We start from the raw sequence: 25,648 nt of genomic DNA, 5'->3' as shown, positions 1-25,648 counted from the left end.
TGAGACCTTGAGCAGCTTATTTTATTCTTCAGGCCTCAGTTTCTCCATCTGTAAAATTGTTTGACAGGGTTAAAAAAAATAGACTTGCAAATAATATTATACTTAGAACTGGACATAGAACAACAGACTGGTTCCAAATCAGGAAAGGAGTATGTCAAGGCTGTATATTATCACCCTGCTTATTTAATTTATATGCAGAGTACATCATGAGAAACGCTGGGCTGGATGAAGCACAAGCTGGAATCAAGATTGTCAGGAGAAATATCAATAAGTTCAGATATGCAGATGACACCACCCTTATGGCAGAAAGCGAAGAAGAACTAAAGAGCCTCTTGATGAAAGTCAAAGAGGAGAGTAAAAAAGTTGGCTTAAAGCTCAACATTCAGAAACTAAGATCATGGCATCTGGTCCCATCACTTCATCATGGGTAATAGATGGGGAAACAGTGGCTGACTTTATTTTTCTGGGCTCCAAAATCACTGCAGATAGTGATTGCAGCCATGAAATTAAAAGACACTTACTCCTTGGAAGGAAAGTTATGACCAACCTAGACAGCATATTCAAAAGCAGAGACATTACTTTGCCAACAAAGGTCCGTCTAGTCAAAGCTATGGTTTGTCCAGTAGTCATGTATAGATGTGAGAGTTGGACTATAAAGAAAGCTGAGCACCGAAGAATTGATGCCTTTGAACTGTGGTGTTGAAGAAGACTCTTGAGAGTCCCTTGGACTGCAAGAAGATCCAACCAGTCCATCCGAAAGGAAATCAGTCCTGAATATGCATTGGAAGGACTGATGCTGAAGCTGAAACTCCAATACTTTGGCCACCTGATGCGAAGAACTGACTTGTTTGCAAAGACCCTGATGCTGGAAAAGATTGAAGGCAGGAGGAGAAGGGGATGATAGAGGATGAGATGGTTGGATGGCATCACTGACTCAGTGGACATGAGTTTGAGTGAACTCCAGGATTTGGTGATGGACAGGGAAGCCTGGTGTGCTGCAGTCCATGGGGTCGCAAAGAGTCAGACACGACTGAGTGACTGAACTTTACCTTCTCCATCAACTAAGGAAAATTCTGTCTTTGCTTCTTTGGGCTCTGCCTCTTCCTTCAACCCACCACCTCTACCCTCAGCATATTAAGGATGGTTCTGTCTTCTCCAGATTTTTTTCCAGATCTATATTATGTAGATAAAGTAATATTTAGATTTGTACTTTAAAGGGCAGGTCGTTACTGGACTGGAAGAAAGAGGGGGGGGAGGGGAAAGGATAAAGAGAAAAAGAGGAAGCTAAAATAGAAAATGGTTGAAAAAGTCCCCCCTGCCCAAAAGACTATGTCAGCTCAGTTTGAGAGATTTGGGTGGAAGTTTGGACTAGGAAAGAGCAAAGTTGACTGTGAGACAGATGAATGAATGTTAGATGATGGATGGAGGGATGGATGGATAGATAGGACAAACAGGAAGGCAAGAGGAAGAAAAGAAAAGATGAAAGAGAAGGAGGGAATTTGCTTCATGTAATGAATAGACTCTCTTTCAGGGCTTTTTTGAGAAATAGAAGTAAAAGTTCAAATTATTTCATGATGCCAGATTAATATTTCTCAGTTCGTTTCTCATCTAGAAGATGCTATTACTTAGGAACCTTGGCTTTATATAGGCTGCATGGAAATAACCCTATAAGCTCTCACTGAGGTACAGAAAGTCCCATGGGATCATAAATACAAAATTATAATTTGTTTATTAAGTTTCCTTTTGCTTTCCACCTGCATCTTAATTCAGATCAGATACCCAAAGTGGTGAGCCCCAAATAGTTTGGATAAGAGGGAAACTGTAGAATTGTAGTCTTTGTTTGAGTCTTCAGGGAAAGGGTACAGTTCAGTCACTCAGTCGTGTCCAACTCTTTGTGATCCCATAGACTGCAGCATGGCAGGCTTCCCTGTCCATCACCAATTCCCGGAGCTTGCTCAAAGTCACGTCCATCGAGTCGGTGATGCCATCCAACCATCTCATCCTCTGTCGTCCCCTTCTTCTCCTGCCCTCAATCTTTCCCAGCATCAGGGTCTTTTCCTATGAGTCAATTCTTCACATCAGGTGGCCAAAGTATTGGGGAAAGGGTACAAGTGGCACCTTATACATTCTTCCATTCAGCCAGCACCACTAAAAAAAAAAAAAAAAGAAATGAAGTCGTTTAGTCGTGTCCGACTCTTTGCAACCCTGTGGATGGTAGCCTACCAGGCTCCTCCATCAATGGGATTTTCTAGGCAACAGTACTGGAGTGGATTGCCATTTCCTTCTCCAGGGAATCTTCACAGCCCAGGGATCGAACCCAGGTTCCCCGCATTGCAGGCAGACACTTTACCGCCTGAGCCACCAAGGAAGCCCCAGCACCACCCTACTGGTTTAAGTAGTACACACAGCCCTCAGCCTGCATCTTACTTTAGAGTCAACCCCCATGTCCCTGCCTTTCTCACTAGGCTGGGAACATCCTGAGCAAGGGATAGAGCCTGTTCATCATCTCTATATTCCCTGACAGAGAATCTGAAATATAATAGACAAAATTATTAAACTCAGGACAATATTATGAAACATTAGCAGATTACCCAACACACACACTCGGGCTTCCCAGGTGGCACTGGTAAAGAACCCACCTGCCAATGCAGTAGATATAAGAGAGGCGGGTTCGATCCCTGAGTCAGGAAGATCCCCTGGAGGAGAACATGGCAACCCACTCTGGTATTCCTGCCTGGAGAATCCCATGGACAGAGGAGCCTGGGGGGCTACAGTCCACAGGGTGGCAAAGAGAGGGACATGAATGAAGCGACTCAGCACACCCCCTCACACACATACACACACACATACACAGACAGACAAGATATTCCACCTTTACTGCTTCAAGAAAGAAAGAACAAACATAGTTATTAATAACTCATAGCTTTTGACCTTCAAACCTGAGCTCCTGGCAGAAATAATAGATTTGGATAAGTACTTGCTGGGTTAATTCTTCTTCCTCACCCCATCTCATCCCCCCGACCCAGAGGAGGTAAAATTTGCCTGCTCTAGAGGACAGTGTTGGAGAAGAGAGCAGACACTTAGATGAGGAGGAATGTCGCTGCTTATGTCCCTTACCCACCCTCTCTCCTTCCCTCGAGTGACAGGACACGCGTGTGGTCAGGGAAGTGGGACACACCCCAGGTTGCTTTGGTAGATGCAGGGCATAGAGGAGACTTGTGCCCCATACCAGGCGACACCTGAGGAGGTGAGGAATGGAGTAGGGAGGGAGAGAGAAGCTTCAGATAAAAATGACGTATGACAAAGCTAGACCAAGAGACCTGAGACAGTCCTATGAAACTCCCCCAAATCTTCAGGGTAGCTCAGGAGATCAGCCACGTGTCTTTCATACTTACAAGGAGGACACAGACGCTAGATGCAGGAAAGCAAGCCAGCAGTTCTACAGATACCTCAAAAGCTGGATTTTTAAAAAATCACGTAGCAATAATGCTAGCACTTACCAAATATTGGAAGGCCAGATGGACCACACACTCCAACAGCAGTCAGAATGAGAAGAGCCCAGAAGGCCATATGCTTCTACCATTTCCATCTCTCACACACACACCTTCTAATGGCCTGAATTTATATACAGCTACAGAAAGAAAAAAAAAAAAAAAGGTGGGGAGGAGGAGGAGATCACTGATCTGGCAGAAAAAAACTAAAATTGACAAGTTTCTGCCAGCAGGGGGAATGAGGACCCAAGAGAGAATTTAATAGAAGTTACATAAAAATAAATCTATCATTTTGTAGGTCTGAATTTTGAGGCCCCAAATTCATACTCACTACAACTGTTTGTTGATTGAATGAATAACTGAATTGTGTTGAGGGGTGGGAGGGCAGAAATTCCACTGTAGTAAGTTCTAGGTAGAGCAGTCTTGCCTACTTTAACTCCAAAGTGAAAGTCGCTCAGTTCAGTTCAGTTCAGTTGCTCAGTCGTTTCCGACACTTTGTGACCCCATGAATCGCAGCACGCCAGGCCTCCCTGTCCATCACCAACTCCCGGAGTTCACTGAGACTCACGTCCATCGAGTCAGTGATGCCATCCAGCCATCTCATCCTCTGTCGTCCCCTTCTCCTCCTGCCCCCAATCCCTCCCAGCATCAGAGTCTTTTCCAAGGAGTCAACTCTTCACATGAGGTGGCCAAAGTACTGGAGGTTCAGCTTTAGCATCAGTCCTTCCAAAGAACACCCAGGACTGATCTCCTTCAGAATGGACTGGATGGATCTCCTTGCAGTCCAAGGGACTCTCAAGACTCTTCTCCAACACCACAGTTCAAAAGCATCAATTCTTCAGCACTCAGCTTTCTTCACAGTCCAACTCTCACATCCATACACAACTACTGGAAAAACCATAGCCTTGACTAGATGGACCTTTGTTGGCAAAGTAATGTCTCTGCTTTTGAATATGTTATCTAGGTTGGTCATAACTTTTCTTCCAAGGAGTAAGCGTCTTTTAATTTCATGGCTGCAATCACCATCTGCAGTGATTTTGGAGCCCCAAAAAATAAAGTCTGACACTGTTTCTACTATTTCCCCATCTATTTCCCATGAAGTGATGGGACCAGATGCTATGATCTTCGTTTTCTGAATGTTGAGCTTTAAGCCAACTTTTTCACTCTCCTCTTTCACTTTCATCAAGAGGCTTTTTAGTTCTTCTTCACTTTCAGCCATAGGGTGGTGTCATCTGCATATCTGAGGTTATTGATATTTCTCCCGGCAATCTTGATTCAAGCTTGTGCTTCTTCCAGGCCAGCGTTTCTCATGATGTACTCTGCATATAAGTTAAATAAGCAGGGTGACAATATAAAGCCTTGACGTACTCCTTTTCCTATTTGGAACCAGTCTGTTGTTCCATGTCCAGTTCTAACTGTTGCTTCCTAACCTGCATATAGGTTTCTCAAGAGGTAGGTCAGGTGGTCTGGTATTCCCATCTCTTTCAGAATTTTCCACAGTTTATTGTGATCCACACAGTCAAAGGCTTGGGCATAGTCAATAAAGCAGAAATAGATGTTTTTCTGGAACTCTCTTGCTTTTTCTATGATCCAGCAGATGTTGGCCATTTGATCTCTGGTTCCTCTGCCTTTTCTAAAACCAGCTTGAACATCTGGAAGTTCACAGTTCACATATTGCTGAAGCCTGGCTTGGAGAATTTTGAGCATTACTTTACTAGCGTGTGAGAGGAGTGCAATTGTGCGGTAGTTTGAGCATTCTTTGGCATTGCCTTTCTTTGGGATTGGAATGAAAACTGACCTTTTCCAGTCCTGTGGCCACTGCTGAGTTTTCCAAATTTGCTGGCATATTGAGTGCAGCACTTTCACAGCATCATCTTTCAGGATTTGCAATAGCTCAACTGGAATTCCATCACCTCCACTAGCTTTGTTCGTAGTGATGCTTCGTAAGGCCCAGTTGACTTCACATTCCAGGATGTCATGTCCAACTCTTTGCCACCCCAAGGACTATACAATCCATGGAATTCGCCAGGCCAGAATACTAGAGTGGGTAGCCTTTCCCTTCTCCAGGGGATCTTCCCAACCCAGGGATCGAACCCAGGTCTCCCACAGTGCAGGTGGATTCTTTACCAGCTGAGCCACAAGGGAAGCCCACTTTAGACCAAGGAAGAGGGTAATTACTAAAAAGAGTAAGTGCTTTCTAGTCCTTACTTGGTGCTTATTATCAGCAATTCCTTGAGTAAGTTGCAAGACTATTTGGGACTCAGTTTTCTTATCTGTAAAATGGGCATAATAATACCTGCCTGCCCTCTTGGCAATGTTATCAAGATGACAAATAAGATAGCAAGTGTGAGATAACTTTACATGGGTTGTGCTAAGGGCATGTGGATCACCCCTGCCTTGTGACCCAAGAAGCAAGAGAAAAGTAAATGAACTCAAGGAACAGAGTTCTGTGGCAGCCCTGTTCCCCACCAGAATGTTTTTCCAAAACTGGCAAGGAACAGAGAGTAAGCTTTCCTTGGAATGGCATCCATGCTAATTGGAGACCATCAAGGGTTGCACTCTCAGTAGTCAGCAGAGCACACTTCATCAGGAAGAAACTCACAGGGCACGAAACAGATTTAATTTCATTGGGAAACAGTCTTGTCTGCCTCACAACAACAAATTAAGCTCTGGGTGACTATTCCCGTAAAACACGTTCTGTGCTTAGTAAGGCTATTATGGGGTGCAGAGACCTGGTGAAGAATCAATTAAACCTCTGACACATCCAATGGTGCTTAGAGACCTGTTACACAGGTTTCCCCAGAGGAAAATAATCAAGCTGCATTATACTTTGGAAGCTGATCGAGGCAAGATTGTGGAGACAAGTTTTGGGGTTTGCAAGACAGACTTTAGCTTTTCTACATCATTTTTGAAGTGCCAGTTAAAGGATTACGGCAGCCAGTCCTCCGTTTAGTCCCACAGCACCATGGTGGAGCAAGAGGGATTAACAGCATGTGGGCACCCTCCAGAAAACTGTAAGTTCTCTTTTTTAAAAGCATTTAAAGAAATGGTAACAAGATTGCAGTGTTTACCTTCCTGCCCATTTTGGAGTGAAAGCAACTGCTAAGCAAGTAGAATCAGAGGGATATTGAAACTGAATTTCTTCCTATTTTTATAATAGGACTCCATCAGCAAAAAAGCAGTCATTGTCTAGAAAATCTGTTTTAAAAGAAGTTGTAGAATTTCCAGAAGAGCTTTGGAAAAAAAAAAAAAAAAAGAAATGAACAACAGGGTTAATAGTGGAAGGTGAATAATGTTTGTGGTTACACTGCTTGAACTGTTTCTATGACAGCAAGTAGAGATACTTACAATAAGAATGATGTGGTTTGGGGGCTAATTCAGACACCCGGCTAAATCAACTTCAGTCTCAGTTCCTGAATGACTTCTGTGCCTGAGTTTGAATACACCAGAAGAGATTTTGAGGTTCAGGCAGTACGTTTTCGGAAGTGTTCCCTCCAAATGAGCTTCTGCGGAAATAAAAAATTGAACGAGAGCAAGGCAAGCCAAGCATTACCAACGATCCCTGTGGAGCGACAGGTTACGACTTGTCGGTGCCATAGGCGGGCCAGGAAGTGGTTTGGGGGGGGGGGGAGGGTCTCAGCTAACCTTCCCCATGTTGAAGTCTAGTTCAAAAGCAAAGAACTAGAGAGAAAAGATAACGTGAGGGTGGAGTGTAAATGTCCTGTTTTCACGACATTTTGCCAGGAGAGAGGGAGAAAGAGTGAAAGAAAGGAAACCCAGAAAGTAAGGACGAGACCAGGCCTGCCCAGGGACCCGCTCAGCTGTGGCACCAGGCAGGACATTTGCAGAGGAAATGCTCTCATGTTGCAGGAATCCGTTCAGTTAGGAGAGTACAAATGTTTGACAATTCCGTTCATGAAGTCAACCTGCAGCACCTTTTTTTTTTTTTAAATACAAGGAGGTGAGAAGGGAAGTATGAGGAAGGATACCCTTTTTAACCAGGGGATTACTCGATGCAATATTTCATCAAAATCTTTTATTCTTTTCTTGTTGAAGTTGCTATCTCATTCCTTAAGCTCCCCTCTATTGCTTGGGAAAAAATACTTCTTTTGTAGAAGAATATTCACTTGTGTGCATTAAGGCTTCCTTGGTCTTTCTAGAACAGAGGTCTCTCAGAGCTACTGAATGCACTGGGACCTTGTGTCTTGGGGTCCTCTCAGTCTCGGGGCTGCAGGGATCAGGGCTGCCCTGCCTCCTGGTCTGTGCCTTGCTCCGCACTCTGCCATCCCCTGACAAAGGTAGAGTGGGCTTCCAAGCAGTGATTTCCTATGAAAAAAAAACTAGTTCCCATTGCTTAAAACAAACCAAAAAATGGAATATCACTCAAATATCCCACCTTTTCATTTGACAAAGAGGAGAACTGAACATTCCAGAAAATTAAAATGAGTTAGTTAAAGGCAAACGCTAGTGGTAAAGAACCTATCTGCCAATGCAGGAGATGTGGGCTTGATCCCTGGGTCAAGAAGATCCCATGGAGAAGAAAATGGCAACCTGCTCCAGTATTCTTGCCTGGGAAATCCCATGGACAGAGAAGCCTGAAGAGCTACAGTCCACAGGGTTGCAGAGTCGGACACGATTAAATCGACTTATAGGAGGAGGAAACCAGCCATGGAAGCCAGGTCCTTGTGGATAACTAGTTCTGCCACACTAGTCTTCTTTTTCCTTTGTCCAAGGCCATGGTTTTTCCAGTAGTCATGTATGGCTGTGAGAGTTGGACTATAAAGAAAGCTGAGCGCCGAAGAATTGATGCTTTTGAACTGTGGTATTGGAGAAGACTCTTGAGCATCCCTTGGACTTCAGGGAGATCCAAGCAGTCCATCCTAAAGGAAATCAGTCCAGAGTATTCATTGGAAGGACTGATGTTGAAGCTGAAACTCCAATCCTTTGGCCACCTGATGCAAAGAGCTGACTCATTTGAAAAGACCCTGCTGCTCGGAAAGATTGAGGGCAGGAGGAGAAGGGGACGACAGAGGATGAGATGGTTGGATGGCATCACTGACTCAATGGACATGGGTTTGGGTAGACTCCGGGAGTTGGTGATGAACAGGGAGGCCTGGCGTGCTGCGGTTCATGGGGTCGCAAAGAGTCGGACATGACTGAGCAACTGAACTGAACTAAACTGAAAGGAATCGGCAGGGTCTTCTTTACCTCACCTACCCCCTATCTCCATTTAGCCCATCACTCATATTCTTTACCATCTAAGCCGCCAGGGAAGCCCCCCCCACCTTTTTAAACATTTTTTTCACCTTACCTACCCCCAATCTCCACTCAGCCCATCACTCATATTCACAGCTTACTACACACACCACATATTCCTCAAGGATAAAAACTGCATATAATCCCTCTACAGTCAATCCAATTTCTACACACATTCATTGAGCACCTACTCTGTGCAGCCCTGTATGGGACTCCCTGGATGGGGTCCGACTGCCAATCCAGGGGTCAGTGGGTTTGATCCCTGGTCCGGGAAGATTCCACATTGCTCAGGGCAACTAAGCCCGTGCGCCACAACTACTGAGCCCGGACTCCGGAGCCCATGAGCCATGGCTACTAAGCCTGCATGTTGAAGCTACTGGAGCCTGTGCTCCGCTAACAGGAGAAGCCACCACGATGAGAAGCCCTCGCACCACCACGAAGAGTAGCCCCTACTCGCCACAGCCGGGGAAAGCCCATGCGCAGCAGAGAAGACCCAGCACAGCCAAAAATAAAAATAAATAAACAAAATTTTTAAAAGGAGAGAGAAAAGGGAAGAAAATAATTTGAAAATTCTTCAAAACATTAAACAGAAATATAATATGACCCAGCAGTTCCACTCCTGGGTATGTACCCAAAAGAACTGAAAACAGGTTTTTATTCATTTATTCATGCAGATATATGTACACACATGCAGCAGTCACAACAGCCCAAAAGTGGAAACCATCCAAATGTCCGTCATCAGATGGATGCATAAATAAATTGTGCCATATCCATACAATAGAATATTATTCAGACACAGAAAGGCATGAATCTTCTTCTTTTGTTGTTATTTTTATTTATTTATATACTTATGGGCTTCCCTGATAGCTCAGTTGGTAAAGAATCCACCTGTAATGCAGGAGACCCTGGTTCCATTCCTGGGTCGGGAAGATCCCCTGGAGAAGGGAAAGGCTACCCACTCCAGTATTCTGGCCTGGAGAATTCCATGGACTGTATAGTCCATGGGGTCCCAAAGACTGAGCGACTTTCACAGCCACACTGGGTCTTTGCTGTCGCATTCAGGCTTTCTCTAGTTGCAGCGAGTCAGGGCTACTCTTTTTGGGGGTGTGTGGGCTTCTCATTGCGGTGGCTTCTCTTGTTGTGGAACGCAGGCTCAGTAGTCGTGGCACACAGGCTTAGTTGCTCCATGGCAGGTGGAATCTTCCTGGACCAGAGATTGAACCCATGCTCCCTGCGTTGGCAGGTGGATTCTTATCCACTGTACCAGCAGAAAAGCCTGGCATGAATTTCTAACACAGTACTGTGACCACACAAATGAACCTCAAAAATATTGTATTATATAAAAGAAACTAAGCTCAAAGGTCACATATTACATAATTCCGTACAATATTCTAGACAATGATTCTAGACATATGAAATAGCCAAAACAGATAAACCCAGGGACACAAAAAGTAGGCTGGTGGTTGCCAGGGGCTGCACGGAGGGGCCACAGGGAGAGACTGCTTAAGGCGTAAATGGTTTCATTTGGGGGTGATGAAAATATTCTGAAACTACATCATAGTGATGGGTGCATTTTTACACGTACTGAATGCCATGATTTGTTTAGTCTGAAACGGTGAGTTTTTTTGTTATATATGTAAGTGGAGAGTTCTAAAAAGGCTGTGAAAGATCCAGGGATCAAGCTTACAGGCTCAACAGAGGGTTGGCTCACACAGGCCTGGGATATCTTTGGACCATATCCTGGAAGAAGTGGGATAGCTAGTGAGGATTTTTAGGCAGGAGGAGGACTTGCTCAGATCTGTGTTTAAAATGGATGTTCTCAGTGGTAGGCTGATAACACTAGGGAGGGTCCGGACCCATGGAAACTAGAGTCTGCCCAGTGAGAGAGTGTCAAGAATGTGCCAGGATATAAAATACTTGCCTGATCATGTTTCTGTTAAGTACATGTAATCATCTTCCACTAAATCTGAGCTCAGAAATAGCCACTGGGGCGAACAATATTACCCACGATTCTTTTAAGATGCACTTTGGAAACAGTCCAAGCCTATATTTTTGCACAGCCTACCAGCTTCGGCACCCAACAGCCTTTTCAAAGTAAAATTAACCTGCTTCCTCTTTCTCTGATGATTACTCATAAAGACTTGTCTTTGAACAAATACTTCACCAAGGAAGAAAATCTGATGTTGATGACAGCAAATTGCACTCCAAAAATAGTTTACAAAAGGAACTATGATCCAAAATTAATACATGTATTTCCTTAGTCTCAGTGTTGGCCACTTTAGCACGTCAAGGAATACTTCATGCTGTAACTTTTTTTAAAGTTGCTAATGACATTATTTTGTACAGAGAATAAAAATTTGAATGGAATCAGAAAAAAAAATCTGATCTGCTCCATACTCACCTAAGCACCAAATTCAATGTAACTTAACAGAACTGTACAGAATCTATCAAATCAAACTTTGCTAAAATAGGGAATTCAAAAGATCTCTATCTTGTAGTCAGTGTGCCTGCCAGCCAGCTTCCCCTTGTCTTTCATTCTGAAGGAAACCCTAGTACTGAGAGGTTTCCCAGACGAGGGACTCAGCAATAAAACCATCCAGGCACCCGGCTTTCGTGTCCATTGAAACTTCTTCCAAAACTCCCTTTCGGTGCAGGATCAGTTTCATTTGGAAAGTAAACAAATGACAGCAGCCGTGAAGAGGAGAGAGGAAAGTTGGGCATCGTTGGCATCATATGTTGAAAGAAATACATTCCAAGAGCAAGAATGCTTTCCATATGAATCCTCAGACTCATTACTTCACACTTATGTGCCAAGTCAAGGATGTGGCTTTCAGGCTGGCTTCAAAGGGAATGTTTTTTCACCTTCCAAATCATTCAGTCAACAAATGCCTACAGAGATCCTACCATGGGCCAGGCTTGGGACCAAGTGTTAGGATCCAGAGATGAGGATGTGCTAACTTGATCCTGGAGGTGCTCATGGGCTAGAGGTCAAGGAGAGGAGTTATACTGGGTGACAACCAAGTCTAACACAGCATCATTATTAATTAGGACTCCCGGCTTCCAAGAGCCAGAGATGTCATTCTCTACCATTATCTGTCACTCTCACAACTACACCTCAAGCAGGTATAATTATCCCCATTTTAAAGATAAAATACAGGACTTGCCTGGTGATCCAGTGGTTAAGAATCTGCCTGCCAATGCAGGGGACACAGGTTCAATCCCTGGCCCAGGATGATCCCACATGCTACAAAGCCCATGTGCCACAGCTGCTGAGCCCATGTGCTGCAGCTTCTGAAGCCTGCATACCTAGAGCCCATGCTCTGCAACGAGAAGCCACGGCAATGAGAAGCTCTGTACCGCAATGAAGAGTCGCCCGCACTCACCACACTAGAGAGGGTCCACGTGCTACAGCGCAGACCCAGAGCAGCCAAAAACAGGAGCAAAGAACTTTAAAACAACAAAAAAGATAAAATAAAAACTGAAGCTCAAAGAGGCAAAACTTGCCCCCAACCACCCAGCTAGCAGTGGTAAACACAGGATTTGGGTGAGGTCCTTTTGATTCCAAAAACCCTGCCTAGTCTAGTCTTCCCAGGTCCTTTTCACTGTGATAGGGTTAAGATCAAGGTCATTCAGAACTTACTGCAGCTTGTCTTAGCCTTTCATCAAAAAGTGGTTGTATCTACATTGTGGATTGATAGCAAAATTGCCAGGTTTTAAACATTAATGCTAATGACAAGGGCAGGGTTGGGGAAAGTTAGATATTTATGTCTAACTAGAAGACAATAGAAACTGCTATGAGAGGCTAGATGAAGATGGCATAGAGAGAAGAAAACACTGGGCTTCAGGACACTGGATTTGGCACTGATTTTCTTGGCTAAAACAGCAAAAGCAAAGCAATGAAAGAAAAAAACAGACAAATTGGACTGCATCAAAATGAAAAACTTTTTGTGCATTAAAGGACACTAGCAATAGAGTGAAAATGCAACCAAAAGAATGGGAAAAAATATTTGCAAATTGCATATCCTATAAGGCATTAATATATAAAGTATATAAAAAAATTTGAAACTCAGGAACAAAAAAAAAAAACAACCAACCTGATTTAAAAATAGACAAAATACTAGAATAGATATTTCTCCAGGGAAGATATACAAATGGCCAATAAGCACATGAAAAGATGTTCAACATCACTGATCATTAGGGAAATGAAAATGAAAACTGCAATGGGATACCACTTCACATCCATTAGGATGGCTATCACTAAAAAAAGAAGAAAAGAAGAAGTGTTGGCGAGGATGTGGAGATATCAGAACTCTTGTGCACCGTTGGTAGGAATGTGAAATGGAGCAGATGTAGGGAAAACAGAATGGCAGTTCCTCCAAAAATTAAAGTTAGAATTACCATATGAGCCAGCAATTCTACTTCTGGGTACCTGCTTCAACGAAGGGAAAGCAGGGATACGAAAAGAAATCTGCACACCCATGTTCATAGCAAGATTATTACAACAGCCCAAAGTGGAAGCAACCCAAGTGTTCCTTGATGAGTGAATGGATAAACAGAACATGGTGAATGTACACAATAGAATATTATTCAGCCTTAAAAAGGAAGGAAATTCTAACACATGCTACAACGTGGTTGAAACTTGACATTATTCTAAGTGAAATAAGCCAGTCACAAAGGGACAAATACTATATAATTCCATTGATATGAAGTACTTAGTCAAATTTATAGAGACAGAAAATAGACAGTGGTTGCCAGGGGCTGGCAAGGGAGGAATGGGGAATTAATGTTTAACAGGCACAGAGTTTCAGTTTGGGAAGATGAAAAAGTTCTGGAGATCGATAGTGGTGATCTTGCACAACAATATGAATGAATTTAATACCACTGAACTGCATATCTAAAAATGGTTAAGAGGGACTTCCTTGGTGGTTCAGTGGTTAAGAGTCTGCTTCCACTGCAGGGGGAGCAGGTTCCATCCCTAGTGAGGGAACTAAGATCCCACATGCAACAGCCAAAAAAAAAAAATAGTTAAGCTAATAAATTTTATGTTATGTATATTTATGCCTTCCCTGGTGGCTCAGAGGTTAAAGCATCTGCCTGCAATGCGGGAGACCTGGGTTCAATCCCTGGGTTGGGAAGATCCCCTGGAGAAGGAAATGGCAACCCACTCCAGTATTCTTGCCTGGAAAATCCCATGGACAGAGAAGCCTGGTGGGCTACAGTCCATGGGCTAGCAAAGAGTCAGACATGACTGAGCAACTTCACTTTTCAAGGATATTTAACCACAATTGAAAAAAAAAAATGATGGCATACAGAGCATTTGCATTAACCTCAATACCACCCAAGATTCCTTTTAATGACAGAAAAAAATTTGCTTTTTAAAATTCCATTCTATGGGGAGTTGTTTAAGGATAAGAGTTTCTTTGCAAGCCGAAAGTTATTGAGATAGATAATGACGAGCATTGCACAACAACATGAATGCACTTAACACTACCAAACTACACACTTAGAAACAGTTAAGGTGGTAAATTTTAGGTTATTTGCACTGTGGTGGCATGTTTAGCCACTTAGTCATGCCCGACTCTGCGATCCCATGGACTATAGCCCACCAGGCTCCTGTGTCCATGGGATTTCCCAGGCAAGAATACTGGAGTGGATTTCCATTTCCTTCTCCAAGTGAGAGTCGCTCAGTTGTGTCTGACTCTTTGTGACCCCATGGACTATACAGTCCATGGCATTCTCCAGGCCAGAATACTGGAGTGGGTAGCCTTTCCCTTCTCCAGGGGATCTTCCCAACCCAGGAGTCAAACCCAGGTCTCCTGCACTGCAGACAGCCTGCTTGCAGGCAGATTCTTCACCGACTGAGCCACTACCACGATTAAAAATAAAGATCCATTAGAACACTAGAAAGCAAGAATAGCTGCTACCAATGATACCAACCCACCAGAAAATGTGGGGAATTTCTGAATGATAGAAAGCAGTTGAAATTGGACTGAGAGAAGAAACCTCAGCTTGAAATACTTGCAAGAATGCTTGCTGTGAATGGGGGTCAAGGAAAAGAGTGGTAGTCCAGGAAATTAACTGGGGTACTCTGCAAGACCACTTGAAGAGCAAGTTGAAGTATAGATTGAACCACACCCCAGAGTTTCTGATTCAGTTCATCTGGGACAGGGCCCGAAAAATTGCATTTCTGATAAGTTCCCAGGGGGTGTTGATGCTGCTGGTTTAAAGACCGTAACTGAGAACCACTTTGAGAAGTAGCTAGACCTGATAGCAGTGCCCGCGCCTTCACCTATAACAAGACACAGACGGCAGCATCTCTCCCAGGTGGAAACACTGAGTGTGATCCCGAGGCCCCAGCTGCCTAGAAAATATAAGGGGTAGAGGCGAAGGAACCCCCATACTGGAGGATTGCTGCTAAGTCTCTTCAGTCCTGTCCAACTCTGTGCGACCCCATAGACGGCAGCCCACCAGGATCCCCCATCCCTGGGATTCTCCAGGCAAGAACACTGGAGTTGGGTTGCTATTTCTACTGGAGGACTAGCACTCAGTATATTCCACCACCACCACCCACCCCCATATTGATGAGAGGGAGGGACTTGCGCCGTATTTACAATCACTGTAAGCTTACGACATTCCTAAAGTCGAAGGAGACTTGAGGCAATTCTTCTTGGCAGCCAAGAATTGCCAAATCTTTAAGGAACGTCAGACTAAAGAAGAACATTGGTACGTCAAGAAAGAGAAATTATTCACAAGTGAAATTAACCAAACAATATGGTGTTAATTTCTGTGAATAAATAGCGATATATTTCTTCCTTTTGAATATTCATACCTTTTTAAACAGTGGCTTAATGAAGTATAATTTACATCTAATAAAATTCACCAAATTTAAGTCTACAGTTCAATGCATTTTGGCAAATGCATACAGTTATCTAACCACCATGACAACCAAGAGACTGAATATTTCCATCACTCAAAGATTTTTCTTGGTGCCCATTTTCAAAAAGTACTGGTTGGGGGGAAGTCATATTGCTAGCTTTTTCCTGGGCACAGAGGGGAAAATCTGAGTTAATTAGCATGGGGTCACAGAAGATGGGGCAGCTAGATTCTCTGGAAAGAGAAATAGGAGGTGAAGCTTCTCTATGAAACTGTTTTTCAATCTTGCTGCTGCTGCTGCTAAGTTGCTTCAGTCATGTCCGACTCTGTGCGACCCCAGAGAAGGCAGCCCACCAGGCTCCCCCATCCCTGGGATTCTCCAGGCAAGAACACTGGAGTGGGTTGCCATTTCCTTCTCCGTTTTTCAATCTTAGTTGCACACAAAATCAATGGGAGAATGTTCTTAAAATACCACTGCCTGGACTCAACCCCCAGAGTTTCTGATTTGCATCATCTCTGGTGGAGCCTGGCGTCACTGGTGGCTCAGACGGCAAAAAATCTGCCTCCTGCAATGCAAGAGACCTGGGTTCAATCACTGGCTTGGGAAAATCCGCTGGAGAAGGGAATGGCAACCCATTCCAGTATTCCTACCTGGAGAATCCCATGGACAGAGAAGCCTGGCAGGCTACAGTCCATGGGGGTCACAAAGAGTTGGACACGAGTGAGTCACACATTCTCTCTCTCTCACTCACTCACTCACTCACACACACACACCAGCCCAGGCACTGGGTATCTTTTAAAAGTCCCTCCAGGTAATTCTTATGATCAATCAAGTCTGAGAGATGGTGGGTTAAAGGCAGTCATTTCTGAAGATGGAGAGTAGCTTTTTAAAAATCATAAAATCTATATAACAACTATCACTAAAACAAATGACTTAAAAGGAAAATTTATACCCAATCCTGTCACCCTTGCACGGCAACCATTCTTGACACTCTGTCTGCACAGAGCCATATTTTGGCACCACTCGAGGCACTGTGGTGATGCTGCAATTTTCCTTTTATTTTTTAAGCTCCCATTTATCATAAACATCTTGCTTATGTCCCTACCTAAAGAGGCAGTTTAGGGTAGCATTTCTGAGTGTGGGCTTTGAAGTCAAACCCGGGTTAAAACCTCAGATTTTTCACCTACAAACTGAATCTCCAGCAAACACCAACACATGCTTGAACTTCAGAGGCTCCAGCTGTATGATAGGAATAATAGTACCTACCTCTTGGGTACCTACCTCATGATTTTATTCTGAAGGCTGATGTTTGTAAAGATAGAGCAGCAAAACCCTGGGCAGGCACACTTCTGGCTTTCAGGTAATGGGAGCTGTTAATATCATCGAAACAAGTAGGATAATCCACTGAAAAGAATGCCATTCTAGGCCACTAAATGTAAACACACCTAGCGGTTCGGAGGAGGAGGAAGAGGCCCCGTTCAGTCACCCAGCAAGGACTCAGACAGGCTGGTGGAGAGGCTTACAGAAAGCAGCTGTGTATGTGCACATGTGAGTGCACCTGGGTGTGTCTACAGGCTGGTACAGGGTGGAGTTAACACAGTCAGGGAAAATTCTGAGGGAGGAAGAAGAATTCAAGACAGCCCCTGGATGGCCTGTTTCAATAGCAACACCGTGAGAGCAACAAGAGCCACAAAGAATGGAATGGACAGGCCAACTGAGCTAGTTCTCTTGTTTTCTCTCCATGAGGCTCAAAAACCAGGCTAATTCCAAGGAGAACTAAGGAAACATCCCTGGGGGTCTCAGACGATCACAGGAGTTCAGGCCTGGAAGGTGGGGGAAAAGCATTCCTGTGTCAGGTGGAGTGAGAGGATCAGGCCATTTTATTTGACCCTTAAAAATAATGTGCGTTAGTCACTCAGTCGTGTCCGACTCTTTGTGACCCTATGGACTGTAGCCGCCAGGCTCCTCTGTCCATAGAATTCTCTAGGCAAGAATACTGGAGTGGGTGGCCTTTCCCTTCTCCAGGGGATCTTCCTGACCCAGGGATTGAACCCAGGTCTCCTGCATTGCAGGCAGATTTTTTACTGCCTGAGCCCCCAGGGAAGCCCCTAAAAATAATAGTAATATGAATTTATAGAGAGGTGCTATTCTGGACCCTTTAATTAAATCATTCTCTCCTTACAGCAATCCTATGAATTAGGCATTGTTATTATCCTTGTTTTACAGATGCGGAAACTGAGACATAGGGCAGTTAAATAAACTTGCCCAAGATCACGCAGTAAAGGGTAGGGTCAGAATCAGAAACCCAGAGACCATGCTCTTCACTACCACTGTACCCCAAGCCGATGAAGTGAGACACAGCAGCTGTTTTATAATTAAATATAAATGGTCATGATACCATATCATAATTTACTCCATCATTCCCTTTTTATTCAGTATTTTTCTGCTGTCCACTGTAGCAAACAACTTCATACATAGCTTTTCACTTCTGTTGAATTATCTCCTTAGGCTTATTTCCCATGAATGGCGTTACCTGGGCCAGGGCGGTCAACAACGCCATAGTGGTTGCCACATATTGTTGCTGTGTGTACCCAACAGGCGCGCCAGTTGACACCGTCACTAGCAGGGTAGGAGTATACCACTTTCACCACCACCTCAAGCAGCGGGGGGAGAATTATCGTTTTGTAAATGTTTATTTATACAATTTTTTTTTTTTTAGATTTTATTGCTGTTAAAGTTGGAAATTTGCAGCATTAGGCTTGCTGGTCAGCTGGGCTCCTGGGATTTTCCTTTATTGCAAGGCTCCTTCCTTCACCTCACCTGAAGTTGAACCATTACCCCCACCCCCCCCACCCCCTCCCCACTGCAGGCCAGGTACTGGACTCCCAAACTATCCCATACGTCTGGCCTTTTGTCTACAGCACGCATAGAACGCCACCAACATTTTGGCTGGGTTTTCTCTCCCACTGTACCAGCTGGCTTTCCTGTATGAACTGGAATGGCCTTTAAGACAGGCTAGCTGTCCCCCTGGTTATAGAGATCAGTGTTTCTCAGACTTAATTGTATCCACAAAGCACATGAAGATGTTGTTAAAATGATTCTGATTCAGTAGGTCTAAGGCAGGGAGTGAGCCAACCAACTCCCAGGTGATGCTAATCTTGCAGGTGCTAAGAACCTAAATTAAATTATTTAAATTCCTTAGACTAGACAACAAATAAAGCCCAGGCAGTCCCATCAGAACCTTCTAATTCCAGCTCTGTCTCTGACAGCCTCTGGGGCCTTGGTCTAGTCAAGCTCTCTGAGCCTCAGTTTCCCCAACAGTACGATGAAAGGGTGAAACTAAACATTCTCTGAGTCCCTTCTGTGGTTTTTGTTTCCATCTTGGACCTCTTTAGCCCATTCATATTATTTTCCCATAGTGTTTATTTAACAATTTTTGAACTCGGAGAATGAACATAAGCACCTTTTTAAAGGAATAAAAATAATGAACAATTTAGACACAGTTCCTGCATTCGTGAGAGCTCAAGTCTAGTAGGAAAGACAAGCAAATTAGAGTGAGAAAACAGCTCATGTGTTTGGATAGAAAAAAGCTCAGGGTGCTAGGGGAGCAAGTAGAAATTGGATTTCACCCAGACCAACCAACAGGAATCAGAGGAGACTCCCTAAAGAAAACCATTCTTAAGGTGACCTCTGAAGGATGAGAGGTGGGATCCACATGCAGTTGGGCAAGGGAAGTGGACTCTGGTCCACGCAGTGGGGAAGGCCTGGCCAAGGCCTAGGGCAAGAAAGAACATGGGGCTCTCCTGAAGCTGAAGAGGTTCGTGTAGACAGAGGGTGGAGGAGAAGGGGCGAGGGAGGAGTGGGGGAGATGGCAGGGTCCAGAGGATCGAGGTTAGGGTTAAGGAGTCCACGGATGTGGACATTTTCTAGGTGATCCCAAGCCCTTAGGATACCTGAAGGAAGGGATGAAACTGACCTGGATTTTAGCAAGATCACTTTGCCGGCGTGGGGTGATTGGACTAAAGGGGATATGACCAAATGTGAGGAAAGCAGTAAAAAGGCTTGCAAGAGATAAAAAAAGGCTGGACTAGAGCACAGCAGTTGGAAATGGTAGAACTGGATGCATCTAGACAGAGGCAGGAGGCAGTACTTACAAGTCTTGGTTGAATGTGGGGAGGGAGGGGTTGGAAAAGTGCAGACATCTTACTGGCTTACAATAACAAACATTTATTTCTTGCACATGGGCCTGTGGGTCAGCTGGGCTCAACCTCAGTTGGGCTCAGCTCCAGGCTCTAGGTCAAGCTCAGGTTTGTCTCAGGTGTCTACTATTCAGGCACCCAGGGCCTCCTCATGACAGATGGCAGGAGCCCCAGGGGAAGCAGGAACACAGGTGGCTCCCAGCACAGTGCCGTAAGAGCCTCTGTTAGGAACGGCCATGAAGTCATTCGTTTGTTCAAAGCAAGACCCATGGACAAGCCCAAAGTCAATGAAGTGCACAAGTATACTCTGCTTCAACATGGAAAGGAAGGCAGAAGGAGGATTTGCTGAACAATAATACAGGCTACCATGAGGATTAAACCCAACCCCCAAATAGACGACGGAACCATTCACCGAAATAAGGAACACGTAAGGAGGACCATCTGAGCTATATGGCTTCCCTGGTAGCTCACATGGTTTTCCTTATGTGTTCCTTATTTCCATGAATGGCTCCACTGTCGTGGGGGCTTCCCTGGTGGCTCAGATGGTAAAGAATCTACCTGCAATGCAAGAGACCTCGGTTCAATCCCTGGGTCAGGAAGGTCTCCTGGAGGAGGAAATGGCAACCCACTCCAGTATTCTTAGACTTCCCCGCTGGCTCAGATGGTAAAGAATCTGCCTTCAACGTGGGAGACCTGAGTTCGATCCTTGGATTGGGAAGATCCCCTGGAGTACGGCATGGCAACCCACTCCAGTAGTCTCACCTGGAGAAGCCCCATGAACAGAGGAGCCTGGTGGGCTACAGTCCACGAGGTCTCAGAGTCAGACAGAACTGGGTGACTTTCACTTTCAAGGAGGACTATGGTTTTGGATAGAAGTGCAGAGAGAAATGGACTCCATCCACGTAGCGCAGAGTTCCTGGTGAGATGTTCTAGCAGAGATGTCAGAGAAGCAGTTGGGTAAGTTGCCCACAGCTCAGGAGAGGGAGATGGGCTGGAGATATGTATTTGTGAGTCATCAGCACAGGGTTGGCCAGGACAGGGATGAGATCATCCAGGGAGAATTTGCAGAGTTAAAAACAGGGCAGGCCTAGCACAGAACCCTTGGGAACATCAAGGAATGTTCTTGGAAGAGAGGCCAGCAAAGGAGAGGGAGCTGTAGCCAACATAGAGCAAAAAATTGGATTCCTGGAAGCCAAGGGACAGAAGTGTTTCAAGAAAGAGGGAGTGGGCCAGAGTGTCCAACACCGATAAAGTCCAGTGAGTCTGACCACAGGGCATTGGTTTCCCTAAAACAAGGTGCTCTGAAGCTAGATGTTCAGACAACATATGGATAGAGCTCTTTGAAAGAAATTCAGCGGCCTGCCTCTACATTTGGAACAAGGCACAAGCAGACACACCCACTCCTCCCTGAAATTATTTACAAAAGTTTTTTATCAAAGTGCAACATACATACTGAAAGATGCACAAACTTTGAGTGTGTGTAAGCGTACAGCTCAAAGCATTTTCCCAAGACAAGCACACCCTGTAGCCAGCACCCCAGCAGCACCTCAAAAGCCCTCCATTGGTCCCCTTCACGAAACCCCTTCCACACTTTTTCACAAGATTTTCACAAGATGCCAGTGCACTGAGAGATCAGCAGGGAACGTTGCTGAACCCAAGGCTCACTGATTCCTATCTCAGAACTTCCTGTGCTCCCTGTTGCTCCCACCCCAACCTCTTCCCAGAGGGTTCCCTCTCTCTCTTTCTCCCTGATTCATTCCTTCTCTCTGTTCATTATCCATGCAGTAAACTTAATTAGAGGGCCTGTGTGTTATATACTCTCCCAGGGGGCAGACAGAGAGACTATAAAGGTGAGTAACCGCAGGTCTCGTGCTTTAAAAGACAAACGTGTCGATAGGCAATGCGAAAACATCACGATGTGATGCTGTGGAAACAGAGCTGGTACCGTGTGTGGGTGTAGAGTGAACGTGCACCTGCTTGGGAAAAAGTGTATCAGAAATGGTTGAACTTGTGTGGGAAGGATGAACAGGACTTCTAAGCCTTAGATGGAGTGGAGCAGGACCAGCTTTTGCTTTATGCTGTGGACTTCTCCTGTGGCTGCCCTTCACAGCTCACCACTGGGTCAAGCACAGACTGATTTTTCTTCCAGTTGAACAACCCACACCACTGACAGTGCTGTAACTGGTATTGTTACTGGTATTGTGACTGTACCAGCTGTTACTGGTATTGTAAGTGGTATTGTTGTTCAGTCGCTCACTCGTGTCCAACTCTTTGTGACCCCATGGACTGCAGCATGCCAGGCTTCCCTGTCCTTCACCGTCTCCCAGAGTTTGCTCAAATTCATGTCCATTGAGTCGGTGATGCTATCTAACCATCTCATCCTCTGTCGTCCCCTTCCCCTCTTGCCCTCAGTCTTTCCCAGCATTAGAGCCTTTTGCAGTGAGTCAGTTCTTTGCATCAGGTAGTCAAAGTATTAGAGCTTCAGCTTCAGCATCAGTTCTTTCAATGAATATTCAGGGTTGATTTCCTTTAGGATTGACTGGTTTGATCTCCTTTCTGTCCAAGGGACTCTCGAGAGTCATCTCCAGAACCAAGTTAGAAAGCATCAGTTCTTCAGCACTCAGTCTTCTTTATGGTCCAACTCTCACATCACCTGTACTACTACTACATACAAAGATTTGATCATATAGACTTTGGTCAGCCAAGTGATGCCTCTGCTTTTTAATATGCTGGACAGTAGAGGGCGCTAAAAGACTGTGCTTGATACAAACTGCCATGGCCTGCAATCCAAGAGGAAACAGTAGCATGAACAGTGTGAAAAGGCCCTGGAAGATCTGGAAATAGACGAAGACCAGAGAGGGGAAGTGATGTGCCCAGGATCACACGGCTGTTCGGTAGCAGAACAAGCCCATTCCACCCGGCCCATGAAATTTACTCTGTGATCCAAAACTCAGAATTAGTATAATTTAAGGATGCTTCTTTCAGGATTTGAAAGAGCTCAACTGGAATTCCATCACCTCCACTAGCTTTGTTCGTAGTGATGCTTTCTAAGGCCCACTTGACTTCACATTCCAGGATGTCTGGCTCTAGGTCAGTGATCACACTATCGTGATTATCTGGGTCGTGAAGATCTTTTTTGTACAGTTCTTCTGTGTATTCTTGCCATCTCTTCTTGATATCTTCTGTTTCTGTTAGGTCCATACCATTTCTGTCCTTTATCGAGCCCATCTTTGCATGAAATGTTCCCTTGGTATCTCTAATTTTCTTGAAGAGATCTCTGGTCTTTCCCATTCTGTTCTTTTCCTCTATTTCTTTGCATTGATCGCTGAAGAAGGCCTTCTTATCTCTTCTTGCTATTCTTTGGAACTCTGCATTCAGATGCTTATATCTTTCCTTTTCTCCTTTGCTTTTAGCTTCTCTTCTTTTCATAGCTATTTGTAAGGCCTCCCCAGACAGCCATTTTGCTTTTTTGCATTTCTTTTCCATGGGGATGGTCTTGATCCCTGTCTCCTGTACAATGTCACAAAGCTCAGTCCATAGTTCATCAGGCACTCTATCTATCAGATCTAGGCCCAGAAATCTATTTCTCACTTCCACTGTATAATCATAAGGGATTTGATTTAGGTCATACCTGAATGGTCTAGTGGTTTTCCCTACTTTCTTCAATTTCAGTCTGAATTTGGCAATAAGGAGTTCATGATCTGAGCCACAGTCAGCTCCTGGTCTTGTTTTTGTTGACTGTATAGAGCTTCTCCATCTTTGGCTGCAAAGAATATAATCAATCTGATTTTGGTGTTGGCCATCTGGTGATGTCCATGTATAGAGTCTTCTCTTGTGTTGTTGGAAGAGGGTATTTGTTATGACCAATGCATTTTCCTGGCAAAACTCTATTAGTCTTTGCCCTGCTTCATTCCGTATTCCAAGGCCAAATTTGCCTGTTACTCCAGGTGTTTCTTGACTTCCTACTTTTGCATTCCAGTCCCCTATAATGAAAAGGACATCTCTTTTGGGTGTTAGTTCTAAAAGGTCTTGTAGGTCTTCATAGAACCGTTCAACTTTAGCTTCTTCAGTGTTACTGGTTGGGGCATAGACTTGGATTACTGTGATATTGAATGGTTTGCCAGGACTGGAAAAGGTCAGTTTTCATTCCAATCCCAAAGAAAGGCAATGCCAAAGAATGCTCAAACTACCACACAATTGCACTCATCTCATATGCTAGTAAAGTAATGCTCAAAATTCTCCAAGCCAGGCTTCAGCAATACGTGAACCGTGAACTTCCTGATGTTCAAGCTGGTTTTAGAAAAGGCAGAGGAACCAGAGATCAAATTGCCAACATCTGCTGGACCATGGAAAAAGCAAGAGAGTTCCAGAAAAACATCTATTTCTGCTTTAGTGACTATGCCCAAGCCTTTGACTGTGTGGATCACAATAAACTGTGGACAATTCTGAAAGACATGGGAATACCAGACCACCTGATCTGCCTCTTGAGAAATCTGTATGCAGGTCAGGAAGCAACAGTTAGAACTGGACATGGAACAACAGACTGGTTTCAAATAGGAAAAGGAGTACGTCAAGGCTGTATATTGTCACCCTGCTTATTTAACTTATATGCAGAGTACATCATGAGAAACGCTGGCCTGGAAGAAACACAAGCTGGAATCAAGATTGCCAGGAGAAATATCAATAACCTCAGATATGCAGATGACACCACCCTTATGGCAGAAAGTGAAGAGGAACTCAAAAGCCTCTTGATGAAAGTGAAAGTGGAGAGTGAAAAAGTTGGCTTAAAGCTCGACATTCAGAAAACGAAGATCATGGCATCCGGTCCCATCACTTCATGGGAAATAGATGGTGAAACAGTGGAAACAGTGTCAGACTTTATTTTTTTGGGCTCCAAAATCACTGCAGATGCTGACTGCAGCCATGAAATTAAAAGACGCTTACTCCTTGGAAGGAAAGTTATGACCAACCTAGATAGCATATTCAAAAGGAGAGACATTACTTTGCCAACAAAGGTCCATCTAGTCAAGGCTATGGTTTTTCCTGTGGTCATGTATGGATGTGAGAGTTGGACTGTGAAGAAGGCTGAGCGCCAAAGAATTGATGCTTTTGAACTGTGGTGTTGGAGAAGACTCTTGAGAGTCCCTTGGACTGCAAGGAGATCCAACCAGTCCATTCTGAAGGAGATCAGCCCTGGGTGTTCTTTGGAAAGAATGATGCTAAAGCTGAAACTCCAGTACTTTGGCCACCTCATGTGAAGAGTTGACTCATTGGAAAAGACTCTGATGCTGGGAGGGATTGGGGGCAAGAGGAGAAGGGGATGACAGAGGATGAGATGGCTGGATGGCATCACCGACTCGATGGACGTGAGTGTGAGTGAACTCCGGGAGTTGATGATGGACAGGGAGGCCTGGCATGCTGCAATTCATGGGGTCGCAAAGAGTCGGACAGGACTGAGCGACTGAACTGAACTGAACTGAAGGATGCTTCTAGAAGCATTATCAGGGCTCCCCAGGTGGCTCAATGGTAAAGAATCCGCCTGCCAATCCAGGAGACGCAAGAGATGCAGATTCGATCCCTGGGTTGGAAAGATCCCCTGGAGAAGGAAATGGCTATCCACTCCAGTATTCTTGCTTGGATAATCCCATGCACAGAGGAGCCTGGTGGGCTACAGTCCATGGGGCCACAAATGGTTGGACTGAGTGACTGAGCACTAGAAACATTATCCTTTTTCTTTTTTGCCATGATATAGAGGCATATTTCAGCTTACAAACCTATTACAAATGTATCTAGATGTTTTCTCTTTCTTCCTAAAGCTGAAGCTAGTG

At 44.5% G+C, this 25,648-nt stretch overlaps 2 long non-coding RNA genes across 5 annotated transcripts; one reads left to right on the top strand and one right to left on the bottom strand.

Annotated features, from left to right (window-relative positions):
- Nucleotides 1–1,974: 1,974 nt before the first annotated feature.
- On the bottom strand, nucleotides 1,975–20,116 carry LOC123332948. Of its 4 annotated transcripts, none has more exons than XR_006550146.2 (5): nucleotides 19,776–20,116; nucleotides 16,903–16,991; nucleotides 6,840–6,997; nucleotides 3,501–3,631; nucleotides 1,975–2,148 (listed from the first exon to the last, which is right to left on the bottom strand). It is a non-coding gene; the product is annotated as an uncharacterized LOC123332948 (long non-coding RNA). The 4 variants fall into 4 exon arrangements; XR_006550147.2 differs by lacking the exon at nucleotides 19,776–20,116 and adding an exon at nucleotides 18,155–18,346; XR_006550148.2 differs by lacking the exon at nucleotides 16,903–16,991 and having other exon boundaries at nucleotides 19,776–20,096.
- Nucleotides 17,288–18,601, top strand: LOC123332949. The gene is made up of 3 exons (XR_006550150.2): nucleotides 17,288–17,451; nucleotides 18,130–18,248; nucleotides 18,341–18,601. It is a non-coding gene; the product is annotated as an uncharacterized LOC123332949 (long non-coding RNA).
- Nucleotides 20,117–25,648: the final 5,532 nt, after the last annotated feature.

This window comes from Bubalus bubalis, chromosome 3, assembly GCF_019923935.1.
Source record: "Bubalus bubalis isolate 160015118507 breed Murrah chromosome 3, NDDB_SH_1, whole genome shotgun sequence".
Classification (NCBI taxonomy): domain Eukaryota; kingdom Metazoa; phylum Chordata; class Mammalia; order Artiodactyla; family Bovidae; genus Bubalus; species Bubalus bubalis.
This window is presented reverse-complemented; position numbering and strand designations above follow the sequence as displayed.